This window comes from Halyomorpha halys, unplaced genomic scaffold (genome assembly GCF_000696795.3).
Source record: "Halyomorpha halys isolate HHAL.00 unplaced genomic scaffold, Hhal_1.1 Scaffold1401.1, whole genome shotgun sequence".
NCBI lineage: Eukaryota > Metazoa > Arthropoda > Insecta > Hemiptera > Pentatomidae > Halyomorpha > Halyomorpha halys.
In genome coordinates, this window is record NW_027108444.1 from 259240 (window position 1) to 277473 (window position 18234).

Consider the following 18234-nt stretch of genomic DNA (forward strand, 5'->3'; position numbering starts at 1 on the left):
ACTCTATGTTTATAAAGAGAAAAGAGGAAAGAAAAGGAAGGAAATATGAAGTGGGTCAAGGGAAAAGTTATAATTAGATATACAGATAAATAATGGGGGATGGAGGAATTGAAGAATAATATGGAAAAAAAGGTTAAAAAAATAAAAGAAAAAGCAAATAAAATAATAAATTTATTATACTATGCCTATACATTATAAGAATTAAAAAAAAAATTCTCTGACTAGATATAAACATACTTATCTAGGATTGTGTATTTTCATTTAATAAAGATTTTTCCACTTATTTATTACGTACTAGTTAACTGTGTAAATTTCATTAATTTGACTCATCAATTCACCTGTAACTATTTATTCTCATAATTTAATTAAACAATTTTTTTTTTAATTGTGAAACATTAACCCTACATACTTCTATTGCATGATTCAATTGTTTATATTTTACACATTAATTATCCAAAATAAATGAGAGGTATGATTGTCCATAGGTTTTTGATGTAGTCAGAGTACATAAGCTCGTTTTACTGAGGAAACAAGACAATTCAGTTATTTCTGTATCTATGATTATTTTTGCTATCATTACTCAACAGAATAAAATGCCAATATTTGAATTTATCATAAATTAATAAATATACTTGATATAAAACCAGAGATACACCGTGTTTCTAATATGTAGTTTCAGGATTTTGGGACGAGTCTGGAATATTACTAGTATGTTTGATTAATAAACTTTGACTTCAAAGAAGTAGTAAGTAATAAAATATATTGTAAAACTAAAGGCATAATACAAGATCTATTTGATTCTTGTAAAAAAAAAAAGCCTCTACATGCAGCTTACAATTTTATTTAAGTGTGAATGACCCTATGTATATATTAATTAATAATAAAAAAAACCTAAAATAAATAATCCTAGAAGTCAATGTTGAAACTAGTTTATAAGACACTTCAAAGGGAGTAAATAAATAAATATCAGATATATTTTTTTCGTTGTATTCATTTTTTAAAACTAAGCGTAGCAAATTTAGCGACTATAGAGTACACAAGTAAGAAACTTTTTTAAAAATAAATATATTTATTTTTTAAAAATTTATTTAGTCAGTAGTTATATCAGATCTTCCACAATGAATTCCTATGTTAGAACCCTCTACTATTGATAATTAAAACCAAAGACACTTTTTCATTGAAAAGCTTATGTTACTGCGAATTTTCAAACCAAGGTAATTTAAATTTTATTTCTTAGATATTTTCCGATGTTTACATTTATATTAAATAAGCCGATTTATCAGTTTGTGATACGTTTATTTATAGACATTTGAACTTACATGATTTGCTTTTCAGTGTTATCTAAGGTTTTTTTAACATAAACAAGTTTATAAAATGTGGAAAATAAGGTGTAATTCATTAACAGCCACTGAAAAATTAAATCTATTGTTGGATTACGATTGTGGAAAGTCTGAACCTGAAGGCTTATAACAGGAGGTATAGAACAGTGTAACAGTTGCATAATGGGACCAGATTATTATCACTTGTTGTAAAATTCAATGAAAAAGACCAGCAGTTTTTTTTTTTTTAATTTTGAGGAGTTTATGCGTAAGGAGGATGAATTTATAATTTCAGAAGAGCTAACTGAGGACAACATCGTTTCTGCTAGCTCTTCTTTAGAAAGTATGTCAAAGCGTAACGTAGAAAAAGTATTAGAAACCATATATAAATATCTTTAGATGTAAAATATGGATAATCCAGAAATATTTAATGTAAATATAAACCATTGAGAAATACCTTACTGCTATTAGCACTCAAATTCGAACCAAATAACTGATATTATTAATCCATAACTTTCAAATCCATAACTTTAAATAAATGTATAGTGTTCAAAATTTAAACTTATACATATAAAATACATTTTTAATTAACATTTTCATTTCAAGAAATGAAAAATGGTAATTTTAAACCTGCCTATTTGGAAAATTGGGTAATTGAAAAGCCTCTTTAAGTGATAAAAAATCCTTGTCCCCATGGAACCGTTTTTATTATTGATATAATAAATGACTGTAAAACATGTCCAATGATTGAAAAACAAATCTAAAAAATAACAGTGCCTATAAAGTTGTTCTTCTTATTATGTGAAATAAGGCTGGTTATCAACAATTTCGGACTATAAGTTGTTTATACAAAAACTACTTTCATTACCTCAAAAAACAAATGTACAATTTTTCGAATTACTCGAAAACTATACATCTCTTAATGTTAATTTAGTTATCTACAGGGTAGAACTAAAATTATGTAGATCGGGACAGTATGGAATCATGTAAAAAAAAAAGAAAGAAAATCGTCCCGTGAATTACAAACCAGATAAACGTCAGATTTATCAAGTTTGCCAGCGGAAATATCTGTTGAGCAGTAGGAAGGGGGTAGAAGGCCCAGGTGCCCTATATTCGCATCTCCACTACCTTCGGCTGCCAGTATTTATCAAACCGTCTACAAATCACGAAAGAAACTTTCTTCGAATGAGGGTAACTGGTATTACTCACAATCTAATTGAAATTTGTCTGCCTTTCCCCGATAAGTTATTGCCAAGGGTTCTGCGCAATCAACAAACCGCCTCGAGGAACCGAGACAAATGAAAGAAGACTAAACCTACTTACCTAAGAGTTCCAGGGAACTACTTTTAAGTAATGTGATGGGTTTGATTTATTAATAAATTAACAGAACGCTGAAATGATGTAATTCAAAAAATCAAAGAAATGTCAAATAATAAAAATATTTATTATTTTTACTTTCACTTACAGATTTATTGAATATAGTAAATAGTAGAATTGCGATAGTGCACGATTTTGAGTTTTAACATTTTACATATTCTTAGGTTTTTCTTAATTAAACTCGGTAAATTTATGTACAATTAAGTAGTTTTTAATCATCTACTAGTATTATAAATGTCCTCACAATGATAGCCTAAAAGTGCTTAAATGACTTATTTTAAAAAAGTCTTTCTCTAAAATACCTTCACCTTTGTTTATTTGAAATAAATAACCAGTTGCTATTGTTAAAAATGGATAAATACACAATAATAAAGAATCTTATGGATAATTAAAGGAGTGTACAGGAAAAATAGAGGCAGGAGTACGAAATAATAAAAGCCGAGATCACTCTATCTCTTCTAACCCTACTAAAACCACTGAGGGAGCGACGGTCCTACATCATTTGGTTAAAACTGAAAGAGGATACTTTAAGATAGTTTTATCCAGCAATATTTAAAAAGCGCCTGCAATTTAAAAAACGGCGTGAACTGGAAATGAAAATATGCGTGGATAGCATCGGTCAAAATGAAGGCGTTCCGTTTCCAATTGATGTACACTAATTCAAATAAATATTTTTATTTCATTTTACAAAAATAAAGACATTTTTATTATTTTTGGCATTTTTTTTTTAACGGTAGAAGAGTCAGGTGTTCATTTATATAAACAGATTAATCGTGACCAGTCATTAGTCAATCTTAATATTAGCGACTAAACTAACTTCATTTTAGCATCTAGCTCTATTTATTTACTGAAGTTAATTTTTTATTATTTAATCTGCATTTAGAACAGGGCAGAATGAGCGAGCTACGGTTTGAAACTGTTCGTTTAAATTTTCACGGCGGTCGTAAAATTATTTATTTTTGGGAGAGAACGTTTATTGAAAAATATTATTTCGTCAGATTTGGTATATACTACATGATACCCTCATTCGGAGAAAAAAAGTCAAATCAACAACTTCCTAGATACTAACAAATCGAGAGATTTTAGAATTACGAAACGTCTAAAGAAAACAAAATAACTACAATTATTTAGTTATGGTTCTATCAATTTAAGAAATGAATATACAATATCTATCCTCGTTATTTTTTCATCTAAACAGATACTAACAAGTGGTCTATTGATAAAGTAACATATTGTAATATATTTGTAATAATCTCATTAATAATTATTCTTTTCTAACTAAGATTGCTAAAAGGAGTATAATAATTATCTGCAAATATTTGGAAGATTGTTCACAAAATTTCAAACCCATTTAACAAACATGATCTTTACACTAGCCTTTGTATATAATCAAGAAAAAATAAATTGCTAATATTAATATATATGTATTTATAGACAATCAATATGTTTCTTGATCATCAAGGCACTGCCAATTTTAGAACATACTGATCCTCAAACCAATTAACTTAATTAAACAAATTAGAAGGGTTATTTAAGAAAAAAGGATAATCCCTCAGTTCTAATCTTAGTCATTCAGTTTCTTTAATAAAAATAAAATGAATTAGAGGATTATTCACCCCTTAATAATATTGAGTGGATTTAGAAAGAGTTTTCGGTTTTCAAAACCAAATGAAAGGAGAGTGAGTTTTTATCTTATACTTAACCTGATTACATCGAGGCAGAGTAATTTTATCGAGACTGATAAGTTAAAAGTTTTCGATGCTAGTTAAACGTTTAACTTTATTCCATTGACATTTAAAGTGAATAGAAACTATAAAGAGATCAATTTTCAGCGACGTACTTAATAAAATTTGCTTCAGTCGGTCACTAGTAATTGGATTGTAAATTATAAAAACAATTATGTAATATGTTACATTCATGAAAAAAATGATATTATGCTAGACCCAAAGGTTCTATCATCATAATATATTTTATAATATAGAAATCACTAAACACCTGTATACACTGTGTATGTTCATAGTGCACTCTAAGTAATAACTATAGATTATTTTACTTTACTTTATTTATTAGAGTACTTCAGAATGCAATTAATAAGTCCCAGAAAACTCAGTGTAACTTCCAAGCTCCTATTTGAACAGAAACATTTTGCATATTGCCGATTAGCAAATTAGGTATTCGAGGTTATAATACGTTATCAAGTACAAAATATAATTTATAATCTCACCTTTTTCCCACATTAGACGAGAAATATTGGATTCATGAACCAACTAATTCACACATTCCCGCTAATCTTTTTTGTTTTCTTTTAATGTCTCCCCTTTTGGAGACTACTAAGTTATTGCCAAAGGCAATCGAGGAAGGAATTACAAATTACAAGATATACATATATTCAACCTACCTATATGTATGTATTCAATTACATATTTCGTCAGGGGGTACGAAATAAACAAAATACTAAGTTATTGGGAAAGGAGATAATGAACGTAGTTTATTTATTTCTCACCCTACCCTGCCTGCTAGACAATATAGGTGTTCGCAGCAGGGCTGTGTCAATAGGTCAGGTGGTTGAGGTGCATGTCTTTACCACCAGGTAACTTTGGTGGCGCCGGTTCGTATACTGCCTAGGGTGTCAATTTTTTTATTACTGTGGCGGTCTCTCGTTATGAAAGCTTGACCCTGTACAATGGTTACGTTAACCTCCCACCCCTCCCCATCTATATTTCAGAAATGACTTGGAAGGGAATAAAAAAGTTTTCGTAGCAGTGGGAAGCAGCCCACAGCTGCAGTTCAAACAGTTTACAGAATTATCCCTAGCTTTGCAAACAGCTGAAGAGCAAGCAAGTATAGGTTATCCTGTCGAGGGGCCTCACTGGTGTGCAGCTTCTTGTCTCCTACCCAAAGAGAAATGAGTGGAGCCAACAGCTTTTTTCCACCACGTACACAAAGTACATACACCTTGTAATACCAGTCTCTTTGGTCATCTGCTGAAGGAGATCGCTCCCTGACAGGATGTAGAGGCCTGTCTCTCTGAGCAACTCGGCTCTCAATGCCTAATAGGTGGTACTCGGCTGTCTATTTGGCATAAGGGATCGATGTTATGGCTATGGGGGTCCAGCTTAGCTCGGAAACCTCCATGCCTCGTAAATATTTGTGAGACCCACTAGTCGGGGAGAACCCACGTAAATTCCAGGAGTGAACCAAAGGTAGGAAAGTACTTGGTTAGGGTAGCCCTTTTTTGACTTTTCACCCATAGTCGGTCCCATTCTTCTAATGTCGATTGTCGGAGGATCCTCTTCCAAATGTCAGGGTCGGTGCTTCACCGATACTCCCTCGTAGGTTCTTCGGTAGATCTGCCAGACTTTTATCTGTTTCCTTGTGTTCGTAATGGTCTTCCTGTAGGAGGAGGTAAATAGGTATCCCCCTGCTAACACCTGTTTCGTCTCGTGAGACATTATTCTGTATGCTCGAGTAGCTCACAGCAGAGCCATCCACTGAACTGTTGCCAACTTGCTCTTCTGCCTTTGAAAGAGAATCTCCCATCACGCTGAGGATGTATATCTTAAGGTCCCACAACAACTGCTTTATAAAGTGTTAATGCTGCTGAACATCTTAACTAGTAACATATGTGTAACCAGAATATTAGTTTTAGCGAAAGTAGTTGATGTAAATTGAAGACCATGTTAAAAATAATTCCCAACTTTCCTCCATATCAGATGGGCCGTTGAAACATTTGTTTGTTGAGGAAAATATGTTTGCGCATAAATAAGCAAAAGTGAAGAGTGGAATCAGCTAAATTTTGTACTAGATCATCTTAACACCAATATCAAGTAACCTCTATATTTAGGAGACGGCTCTTTTTTGAAATATATGTTTACCGAGGAAAATATCTTTAAGCATGCCTAAGGAAAAGTAAATGTCGTAATCAAATTAAATCGATATTGTAGAATATACACAACATCTGCACTATCCTTAAAAAAATTAGGGTTATTAGTTCGATCGATTATCCTCATATACAAATTGGACAGATACAGAACCAACTTCACAATTTTCAATTCTTAGTACATATATTATTTTCCAGTATGAATACACCCTTTCTTACTTTCGCTAGTAAAATCATATCTACTTTCATTCAGACAACATTCCAAACACGCATAAATTATTTTTTATGTACTTGTACATAATAACTCTCACTGTGACATTTAATAAAAATCTAGATTTTTCATTTTAAGAGATCGTATATTTTATAGAGAATTACAATATATTTAAGGCGTTAGTTGTACGATTATGTAAATATGGCTTTTGTATTGCATAATTTATGGTAATGGAAGCGATGAGGACAAGTCCTTCCTCCACCGAATTATTTTCCAGGCAGGTTATTTGATGTTAGAGCTGCCCTAATGCAAATGCGGGATCAGGAATCGGTGGATTGTTAGTGATTTGCTGCTCAAAGGAATACATTCCTATCCTCTACCGTCTTAAAGCAGTTACTTCTATTCAAAAGGATGAGAGTTCTGTCATTTTTGTCACCTTATGTATATGTTTAGATCATTTTAAGTGATATGATACATCTAGATGACTACATAGCTTCAAGAAAAACAGTATATGAATACCTGAAAAGCTTCGTTATGGAATAAAAAAGTAATGTAGTCAAATATTTCGCCTTAGTTTCATAGTGAGTACTAATTGTATAAGTACAAAATTCAGTAAGTTCGTTACTAAAAAATCGATCAAAAAATCAACAGCCGAGCCGTTTATACACTCATGTATGACGAAATATTCAAAACATAAATCTGGTTAACTATACTAACTCTCACCTACAAAAAGGCGATGCAACTAATAGATGAAATATTAAGAAAATAACAACCTGAAAAACTTACACAACAAGACGAGCTGTTTTTAAAATAATTTAATCTGGAAAATAATTTTGAGCATACCAGAATAATTTTATAACGATTTTCGAAATATAGGTGTGTTAAGGAAAATACCTCTCCGCATGCATAAGGGAAATTAGAGGATGCAATTTAATAAAATTAATATAGACCCAAATGGAAACCAACCTTTTGAATACCCCAAAATATTGTCTAGATTGGATTAATTTAGACTCCAAGAACAAGAATGTTATTCCTTTTCCTACATAAAAATAAAGCTTCCCTACCTTCGGTAGTGAAAAATAAAAATAAAAAGTGAGCTTAAACAACTCAAATACATAAAAATATTAAATATCCTCACAAGGTAATTTGTGAACTAATTTGCATACTGATAAGGTTTTATTTTAAAAGGACGAAATGAAGCTATTCTAGCCGGTATGTGATATTAACATAATGCATTCACATTATTGTGGATCATAGGCCACTTATGTAAAGAGGGTTCCAGTTAATGAGGCAACCTAATAGCTAAAAAGTACCGAGACAATTTTCTAAATTTAGCAAAGAACTCCCGTAAGAAGAAGTTATTTGGAATAATACTACGACTATTTCAAACTACCCTTCATGTGCTACTAAATTTATAGCAGCAAACATGTATAAATTAACTTTATTAAAAAGGTTACTGAAAAATTGAAGATAATATATAGTAATAATAATTTAAATAAATGCGCTACTTACCTAATTATCATCAGAAAAAAAATATTTTTGATGATATTTTATTTTTTTACTAAGCTCCATATCAGAGTAAACTATTTTAAAAAAACATATTAATTTTGAAAGACATAAATAAAATGAACACAATTGCCAAGCTTATAAATTTATTATTTCTATGTTTGCATTATATAACTTTGAAAAAAAAAAGAATGTTGATAAATGCTGTAAGAAAGAAAACCAAAAACCTTTCGTACGACCAAAAATCTTTATATTCTCAGAATAACAATATTAATACTCTTAGATTTAATATATTATACAATATAGGTTTAATGCATGATTGTCTCATCGCCTAATAATGTGAAATTTAAGTATGATACCATGATACCGAAACGTTGTACGCTAACAATAAATATTCATAATAGTGATTCACGTCTCATCAAACCCCAACCATCTTGTTTTCATAAAAATGTGATATTTACTAAAAATGTGGATTGATAAGTACAAATTTTCTGTTTATATTTCTAATTTTTGTGATGGTTCCTTCTTCTCAAATATAAACATCGTAATTTGTTACCTGAAGTGTGTCCAATGGAATTAGCATTTGCATTACTCATAAATATCAGGAGAACAATGTATATTCCGATCGCATACCTGAAATCAGAACAAAACAACAACAGTTAGTACATTAATTCTACACCAATAAACTATAGGCACAATGGACTGAATTATTCACTAAGCTAATTCTGAATAATAATGCCAGTCTTGAAATACAGGGATATCAATAATATTTATTTAAATGTAGATAGGTGAAGTACATACATAAAACTTTAATTCAGTTTCATATTCAAGCAAAGTAAATTAAAAAGTAAAACTTTTGACAAATGATAATCAAATAAATATCATTGAAAGTATTATAGATTGTGTTCAAATTTGGTATTGTAATAGTATTTCTTAGATTGTTATTTTATAATTTATAATGTATGATGGAACCGTATTAAAAATTATATAAAAAATATTGAACACAACATTTCTCAAATTTGATGAATGTCATGTAACACTGTGTGTGGAAAAATAGTGTAATTTTATTCAAACCGGTAGAAATTGGTTGAATATTTTATATGTTGTACAAAATTTTGAATTTTTATTATTTACTATTTTAGAATACGTTTATCTGAATTTACAATAAGTGTAGAAGTCTTTAAAAAAAATAATAATCTTAAAATGTTGCGAGAATATTACAACTATTTTTCATAATGAGGAGTAAATAGTTGACCGCAATCTAATATGAGGAGAATATGGTCAGGGGTACAGTCAGCAAAAATACAGAAATAAACAAACATTATTTCTTTGTACCGAAATTTTGACCAAAATTTCAGGTCTTTATCAGAACTGAAAAACAAAATGAGATAAGCACCTTAATTAGAGATAAAAATAATAAATTGTTATTATTTAATTAGATAATATAAGGATGTTATCTCGTTTATTTTTTTCAGCCCTGATGAAGACATGCAATTCAAATCTTCACGTTGGCAAAAATAAATAATTTTTCTTAATGAATCTTTTGTTATTTTTTTTTATTTTATCAAAAAGTGCTTTGATACTTAAATATTAACATCAATGTACCGATAGCGAAAAAAATATATAATCTGAGCTGTAACTAAATAGTAACTAAATAAAAGAGAAAAAGGCTCCAATTTCTCAAACAGCAGATAAAAACTAACAAGTCAACAGTCAATTCAGGCAAATAAACATAATATCCCATAAATCTAGAGCAGAAGTAGCATGTCTCACTCCAATAATCCTAATAAAGTATAACTTAATTTGTGTATTTACGGTCCAAATTTCATAAAATTCAAAAAATTAAATTTTGTCCTCATAATTTTCGCCTAATTTGTTTTCCACAAATAAATCCACCCTACTTTTGTTTTTCACCCCTCGAAAATAGTAATAACTCTAACACGACTCCATTAATCTACATGAAACGTAGGAGTAGCTTTAGGATCAGTACACTAAATAGCAAAAACCGGACATTCAAATTAGAACCGAAAAAATAAAATATTACGTTTTATGATTTTTTTTCTTTATTTGAGACTACTTTTTCTTCCCTATAAAGTCATTGAATTTATAAGATATTGACATGCTTTGGAAGAATTATTCTTGTAACGTTTGGTTTAGATACCATCAGGATAAGTTTTGAATAAGTTCAAAAAGGGCTTTCAAGTACGTAACAAATGAATCTGTTTTTTTGTTTAGCCTCATTTACTCGATGAGTATTTTCGTAGGTAACTTGCTAAAATTATATAAATTATTTTTCTCAGCTCTTATGGTACATTGCCAATAAACCTCGGCCATGAGATTAATATCTTTCGATCTAGTATCACCAAAAACGCATTGAAATCAGTTATTTCCTGGTAAGTGAAAAAGGTTCAATTAATATAAAATCTATATCTTTTCTCTGATAACTATAGAATTAAATAATTCTCCTCCAGAAATTTAATGAAAATATCCATGGAGTTTATTCATACACTATAAACTCTATTAAGGCTGTATAGGCAAGTCATTGGATTCTTGTTACGTTTCTTCTATTCATAATGTTTGACAAATTATTCAATATACATCTTATGATACAGGCACACATAACATCTATTGAAGAATGGTGTAAAAACTGGAGAATCAAAATAAATCCTGACAAATCCCACCAGATCACCTATACTCTCCATCGTAAACCTCTGCCCTTCTGTCCTACAGTATCCTTTCTAAATATTCCACTAACGCCTCTTGAACAGATTCGATACTTAGGACTCCATCTTGACAAGAGTCTTACTTGGAATCCACACACAAGACTGAAACGACAAGAAACTGCTCGTAGATTCCGATTGCTACAACACTTACTTGACAAACGCTCTAAACTTCCCATTCACTACAAAAAATTAGTATACACTACGATAATCAGACCAATTTGAACATATGGAATTGAGCTCTGGGGATCCACCAAACCATCAAATTCTTCTCGCATCCAATCGTTACAATCCAAAATCCTACGTAAAATCCTTGATGCTCCTTATTACGTCACAAATAAACTCATTCACAAAGACCTTAACATCCCATTCGTTGCAGATTTGACCCAAAACAGATATGCGTCTTTTCATTCCAAACTCCTTAACCATCCTAACCCATTAATTCTTAATCTTTCATCCTTAACAATCCCTAATAATCCTCCGAGGCGTCTGAAAAGAAGATGGCCATCTTAAATTAATTATAATTTAAATTAATGTTTGAAGTACCACCAATGGGTGGTTCCTTCCCAAGATTTTCAAGTGTATATGAATCATACTACATATTTACCTATTGTATTATTTTGTACAGTTGTAAATTACATTAAATAAATAATTTTAAAAAAACAAAAAAAACATCTTATGATAAATACAATTCTGCATAAATTATACTTCATGATGGTTAAACTATTTGTTAAAATATGTTTGCCTTACCGACTGCATATATTGCTTTTCTAATCCCCGGTGTTCAGTTTTGATTAGTTTTAGTTGAGATGCTTACTAAGACTTTAACAATATTGCCTCACTGGGAAGGCAAGGTAAAGTCTGGACCCACTTACTCATTCGCTCTAATAGAGTCGGTAGAATAATTGACTTAGCACCCCATAAGTCCTCCTAAGCCCTTGGTAATGGTGCCTAACCAGCTTTCCGGTGACTGCCGGGGCCCAACTTTGCCTTCAGATATAACAGGCCTCTGTACAATAGAGTCGATCAAATTGAAATCGCCAACAAATTCATTAATCCAGTTTGGTTTCACTGGAAGATTTTACTTGATTTTAAAATTAAAAAAAAATTGTTAAGAGAAATACAGTCTTAAAACGTTTTTAGTTGTTAATCAAGTTGAGGATACAAAGCAAGTTAGTCAATCATTCATTCAATCAATCCATATGTGATTTTGAGAACTTATATATATATTATTTAAAAAAAAATAGGATAATAATTCTAAGAGAGATTAATAATCATTGAGATAAAGCTGGTTGAGTCATAATTCTCTAATATAAGATGAACTGACTTTATATCCCGCTACTAAATCCCAAGTTTTAAGCCCTGCTATGGGTAGAATGTGTACTATTTTTTATTTATTATTCATTATAATAATTATGTTATGAATAAATTATTATTACATATTGAATATAGATCAGGGGATCGGGTAATTCATTGGTAAGGCATTGGGCTACTAACTCCAAGAACCCGGGTTCTAATCTGGCTGTGGTAAATAATTATTTTCTGTTTCACCCGTCAGGTTCGGTAGCACTCCGGGGTCCACCCTCATGAAGTGTGCTCAATTGAGTAAGAATCTGAAGGTCGAGCGTGATTCTGACCTAATCATCTCCTTCCCCAAACGTTGGTCTGGGAATTTTGAAACTCATTAAAAAAATAAAATTTCACAAAGATATCATGTGGTAAGTGTTTAATCAAACCTTACGCACTTATTCACGGTTTAGCAAGATAAAGGTATTTCTTAACAATGATTTATATATGACCTCTTGGAACACACCGAAAGCGTAATGTAGGAAATGTCAACGATTGACCTTGTATGCAATACGGGAAAGTTAATATAATATTGCTGGATGTGAGATCTACTTCCTTAACTAACAACGATAATCAAATCAATCCATGGAAGAAGTCCTGTAGCCGATTGCCGTAACTAGTCTTTCAGTACAAGTTATCCATTAGTGATGTTTATAAGCACCACACGCCGATTTTGAATTGGTCATTTTACAGGAAATTTTTTTTCACTATAAAATTTGGGTCCCTGATATGTTTTTTGTCCTGATGAGATATTATTTCCTACGATAGTAAGTAGTAGGCTGGTTGCCAACAAATCGCAAATATCTAATATTATTCTGTCGATTTTTTTTATTTTAAAAAAATAGACAAAATTTTTAAATTGTTATCCATTTCTCTCCTTATTATTTTTTTATTTGATACATATTGTCAAGTCCAACATATTATAACTAGACGAAACCAATGGTAAATAAATATCTGATATTAGCATCGATAAGTTACCACTGCTGAACATTGAGCCATGACCTATAAATTGGGAGGAGGTGTGTATATTTCACGGAGGGTGGGTAGAGACAAATATTCTGTTAGATTGGGGAGCAGTCGGCATTTCTTGAGCCGGTGACAGATTACTCAGAGGAGAGGAATGTAGGGAGCCTTGCCAATCTATCCTTTCACTATTTGCTATTCACCTCGCCTTCTATTCCTGATCCATTTGCGGTACCTATTGCTTCTCCGGCGTCCTGCTTCCTCTTCTCTGAAATCGGATCTATCAGGAAAACAAGGCATCACTGATGGAATAGGAAGTCTCTTCAGTCAAAGAATTAATAACGTGCGTGTCTGGGCATAGCTGTGTTTTATAACCGTCATTGACCTATCGTAGAGTAAAGGGAAAAGAGCCCATAGCAGATTAAAAAGGCTTATTGAAACTGCGTGATAATTTTAAAGATAGCCAACAAAGAAACTAAGGTACGAGAATAATTGTTATTTCTAAAAGCGAAAATAAAACCTAAATAAATATTCGTAATTTTTTAAAAATATATCAATATTTTTATGTGTATTTGATTATTCCTGGAAGGAATTTCAAAGTATTCAATGCTTCAGATCTCTCTAATATTCGTAAATACACAAAGTATACCGATAAAAAGCAGGAAACTCGAGAAAACTGATTCTAAGCCCCAATAGTGGCACAAAAAAGTCCGTTTTATTCATCATCCAATTTTTAACGGTTATGTAAGAAGTTATATTATCATGATTATTTTAATTTTCGACTTTTTTTTACATTGAAATTCTTTCAATCACTACCAAAATGATCTTAAGATATAACGACACCCCTGATTTTTCCCCGATGATTAACTTCTAGAGTTGTTTATGATGTTTAAAGAATGCCAGAAACAATCCATCGTATCTATTATATTAGTCACCATAAATTTTGGGGTTTCGTTCTAAAATTCGATTCCTTTCATATAACTAATGAAAGAATATGTTTTTTACCAGATAAAATTTGGAAAAAAAGCGATATATCGGATCTTATGCGAAATCTGAGACATTTATACTTGTAAATATATTCTATTAATTTCAAATTTTACGAGAAACAATTCAGCTTAAACATCCTTTAATGGGTTTAAAATAAAAGCTAATTAAATTTACATAATAGAACATTGGGGATAATTATACACCAATGGATTTGTTCTTTGGGTTCAGTTATAAAAAAAAATAGTGATTGAATTGCATGAGTTTAAGTTTATATTAAAAAAAAAAAAATTAAAAAAACATAATTTGTAATAAAGAATTGTATATATTTTTTTTACGGGGGGGGGGAATAGCAAGTACGATTCATAATTAGCATACTTGAATATAAATTTACATGGGAATCAAAAAAATATTTGCTCCTGGGACACGTGACCGATATTTTTCGAACTAGTATTATTCAATAAAATTCATTGAAGTCGGCCTTCTCTTGTTAGTGGGATTTTTTTTGTAGTAAAATTAATAATGTATAACTCAATATGAGTGATGAGGTAATCAATAAATAAATAAAAAAATAGCTAATAAACATATAAATTTAATATATAACCGTGAAATCCAGTCAATCGGCACATTTGTCCTTTGCAGCTCCTGACTGAGCATATGAAAAAGAAAGCCTAAGCTGTTTGGAAAAAAGAAAGTAATTGGTAAAAGTACTAGATTAACAGGAAGGAATTATAAATAGAAAATGAAGAAAAGTAAAAGAAAGAAAAACTTCACATCTCTATCTTCTCTAATTGAGAACTAAAATTATAATTTTATGTTTTAATATTGTCACTATTAAATTATACCACAGTCATATTAACTATTTATCGTATAACTTTATTATTTTTTTTTTTTAGTTCTTTTCTGATATACTAAACAAGAAAAAAGGATTTGACTGACTTCTTTTTTTTCTAAAACAATCAAATTAAATCCCATCCCATGTCAAAGGTGTAAGCCTCGGTGGGGGATGAAGCAATATTGGGTTGGGTTCTGTTTCGATAATTGAGGAGTAGTTGCCCGTCCTCTAATTAAAGGGCTCTGTCCCAATCTTCTGCCAAATTTGATTCAACGAGATCAGAACCGTTATATTCTTAAAAATTTATATATGGATAATAAATAATTAAATTACTAAAAAAATACCATAAATAGTTTTCAAAATGAGTGTAAATTAGTCACATTCACTTGAACTCTTAGATAAAAAGATAAAGATTATTAAAAAAGAAAATCGTTAAAATCTCGACTACGAACGGGAGTTTTAAATTTTGCAAATTAAAGTTATTATTTTGAATTTACAATTAAGTGTTTGATGAATGAAACGCAACCATTGCAAGACCAGATAATTTTAACTATGAAATATTGTTATTATATATTCTAGTTTAATTTTCATAGGGCCATAGTGATTTAAATTTAAATTGTGATCCAGTAAGTCACAATATATACATATATTTTTATTTATTTATTGACATTTACAACTATTCTTACATAAAAATACACCTACTAAATGTGATGTTAGATTATAATGGCATGACACAGGCTTGTAGAGAAACTAACCATTTACCAATGGTTACTATTTATTATTACTACCGTGCAGTAATAATATTTTTACATTAGAATGTCTCGAAGCCATCTTCTTTTCAGGCACCTTGGAGGATTGTCAAAAATAGAAGAGGAAGCAAGTAGGTTTGTGTGGTTAGCCAGTGTATATTGGAAGGAATGACACCTGGTTTGGACTAGATAGGTAACATACGGAACATTCAGAGCTTAATAGATGGTTTTATTTGTGACAAAGTAAGGAGAATTTGTAATAGTTTAGACCGTTTGTCTAGTAAGTGTTGTAATAATTCCGACATGCAGTTTCTATCTTTTCAGTCTTATGTGAGGATTCCACAAAATACAAATCTATTATTCATGTTTCTTTCTCATACCATGTTTTGGCTATCTGTTTTTTTTTTTTAAACACGTGGATATCAAAAACTACTTTTTCCCAAAACTATCACTAGTACTCTTTGACTTCTATCCCAATCAAATAATTCAATTAATAAATCATTTCCTAAGTTAAATTTAACCAACAATGAAATATAAATTGCAAAAATATAAACGATATAATTTCTCAAGCAAACAATATGATCATAATCAATCTTTTAACAGTAGTGGGGAGAGTTTGGATATTGAGAAAGGGGAGAGAGAGTAGGAGGATCGTGTCATGTTCAACTTGTTTGCAAAACTTTCCTCTCTGGAAATGAAAAAGAAGTTTCTAAAATTAAAACTTTTAAATTGGTCAGGGAGTTGGGCATCATACTACTCATTTCGGTCAGTTTCGTGTCAATCTCCGGATTACGTCACAGGCAGGAATTGAAAATAATATATAGAGAAATAACCTAACGAAACTGTTTAAAAGATTGAATAAGCTGTACTTAAAATTTGACAAACGTGGAATAATGCTATAATAATTGATTTAATACATAGGATATCGAAAAAAAAAACATCCGGTGATTTATAGATTATTTCGCAATTGTATACCAACAGTTAAACGATGGTATTTGTTGTATTATAAACCATATTATTAATCATATTTATAATAAAAAATAAAATATAATATAAAACACCACGTAGCATTTTTTAGAAAGGAACTGAGTAAATTTGTAATGAAGTTGATTTTTTTGTTTTTCTCAAGTCCCTTGTTGGCCTTCACTAGACAATTTAATTTTTTGGAGTTTACAACGATTACCTAATGTCTAAATAATATTTTCTAGGCTCATATCAAGTAGTTTTAGTAAGCGCCCTGTTTAATTGTTATTTAGTGTTAGTGTGCAGTGCTATTTAGTGACCAACCCATTTCCTTCTATACTTTATTCACGCGTCTTGTTCTTCTTCCCCCTCTTTGCCTAAATATATTTTATATATAAGACAGAAACTAATAGATACTAAAAAAGTCAAAATGTAAATGCTATTCTTAACATTTATCTGTTAGTAGGGTTGGTTTTTGGTTTCAATTATTTTAAGACACCAATCACGTATGGGTCATTATTGTCTTAATTTCCGAAATAGAATGCAATAAACTTGTAATTTACTTTTAGGTTGTACCTTTGACTACACACTGAACGGAGAGCAAGGTTCCATGGCTACGATAACATAGAAGTGTAAAACTATTGGGACATGGAAACATGTAGCAAAATTTGATTAAATTTTATGGTGCAGCTTGGAATAATGGAGAAACTCAAAAAGTTTACATTACACATTTCTTCGTACACTATTACACATTGAATGTCTGATTCAATGATTAAAAATTAATTGTGTTCTGGTAACCGTCATGGTAAATTAGCATTTGAATAATCTATGTTGTTAGTAAAGTGTACCGTGGTACTATAATAATAATACCATAGTATTATTATTATACGGTGGAAAGATTTAATATATAGAAAATAATCTGAATTATAAAAAAAAATTAATTGTAATTATTTATAATTCAATTCGTGCCATTATGACAAAAATGGTTAAATAAAATGATATTCCAAGATGGCAATCACCCCATCTTTATAATGATAACTCAGCAGTCAACATTAGCTTTTATTGTCAACTCTTTCAGCAATTGAGGATTGGTAAATTTTAGGTTTTAATCAGTTTGCAGCTGTTATTTTTGTTTCACTAAATAATATTAAAATTCAATCCCTATGTCGATCATATACTGTCGACCATCGTACACCGACATCTACTGTATACAAAAAGCCATCAAACTGCAACTTTCTTGATTGAATTTTTTCTTTCTTCTATTGCTTTTATACCTTTCTCTTCAATTTAACCATTTCTTGTACATCTAGATTCCGAAGAATTGTATTTTTTTTTGTAAATAGTAATGTTACGTTTACTAATAGGAAGATTAATTGAAAA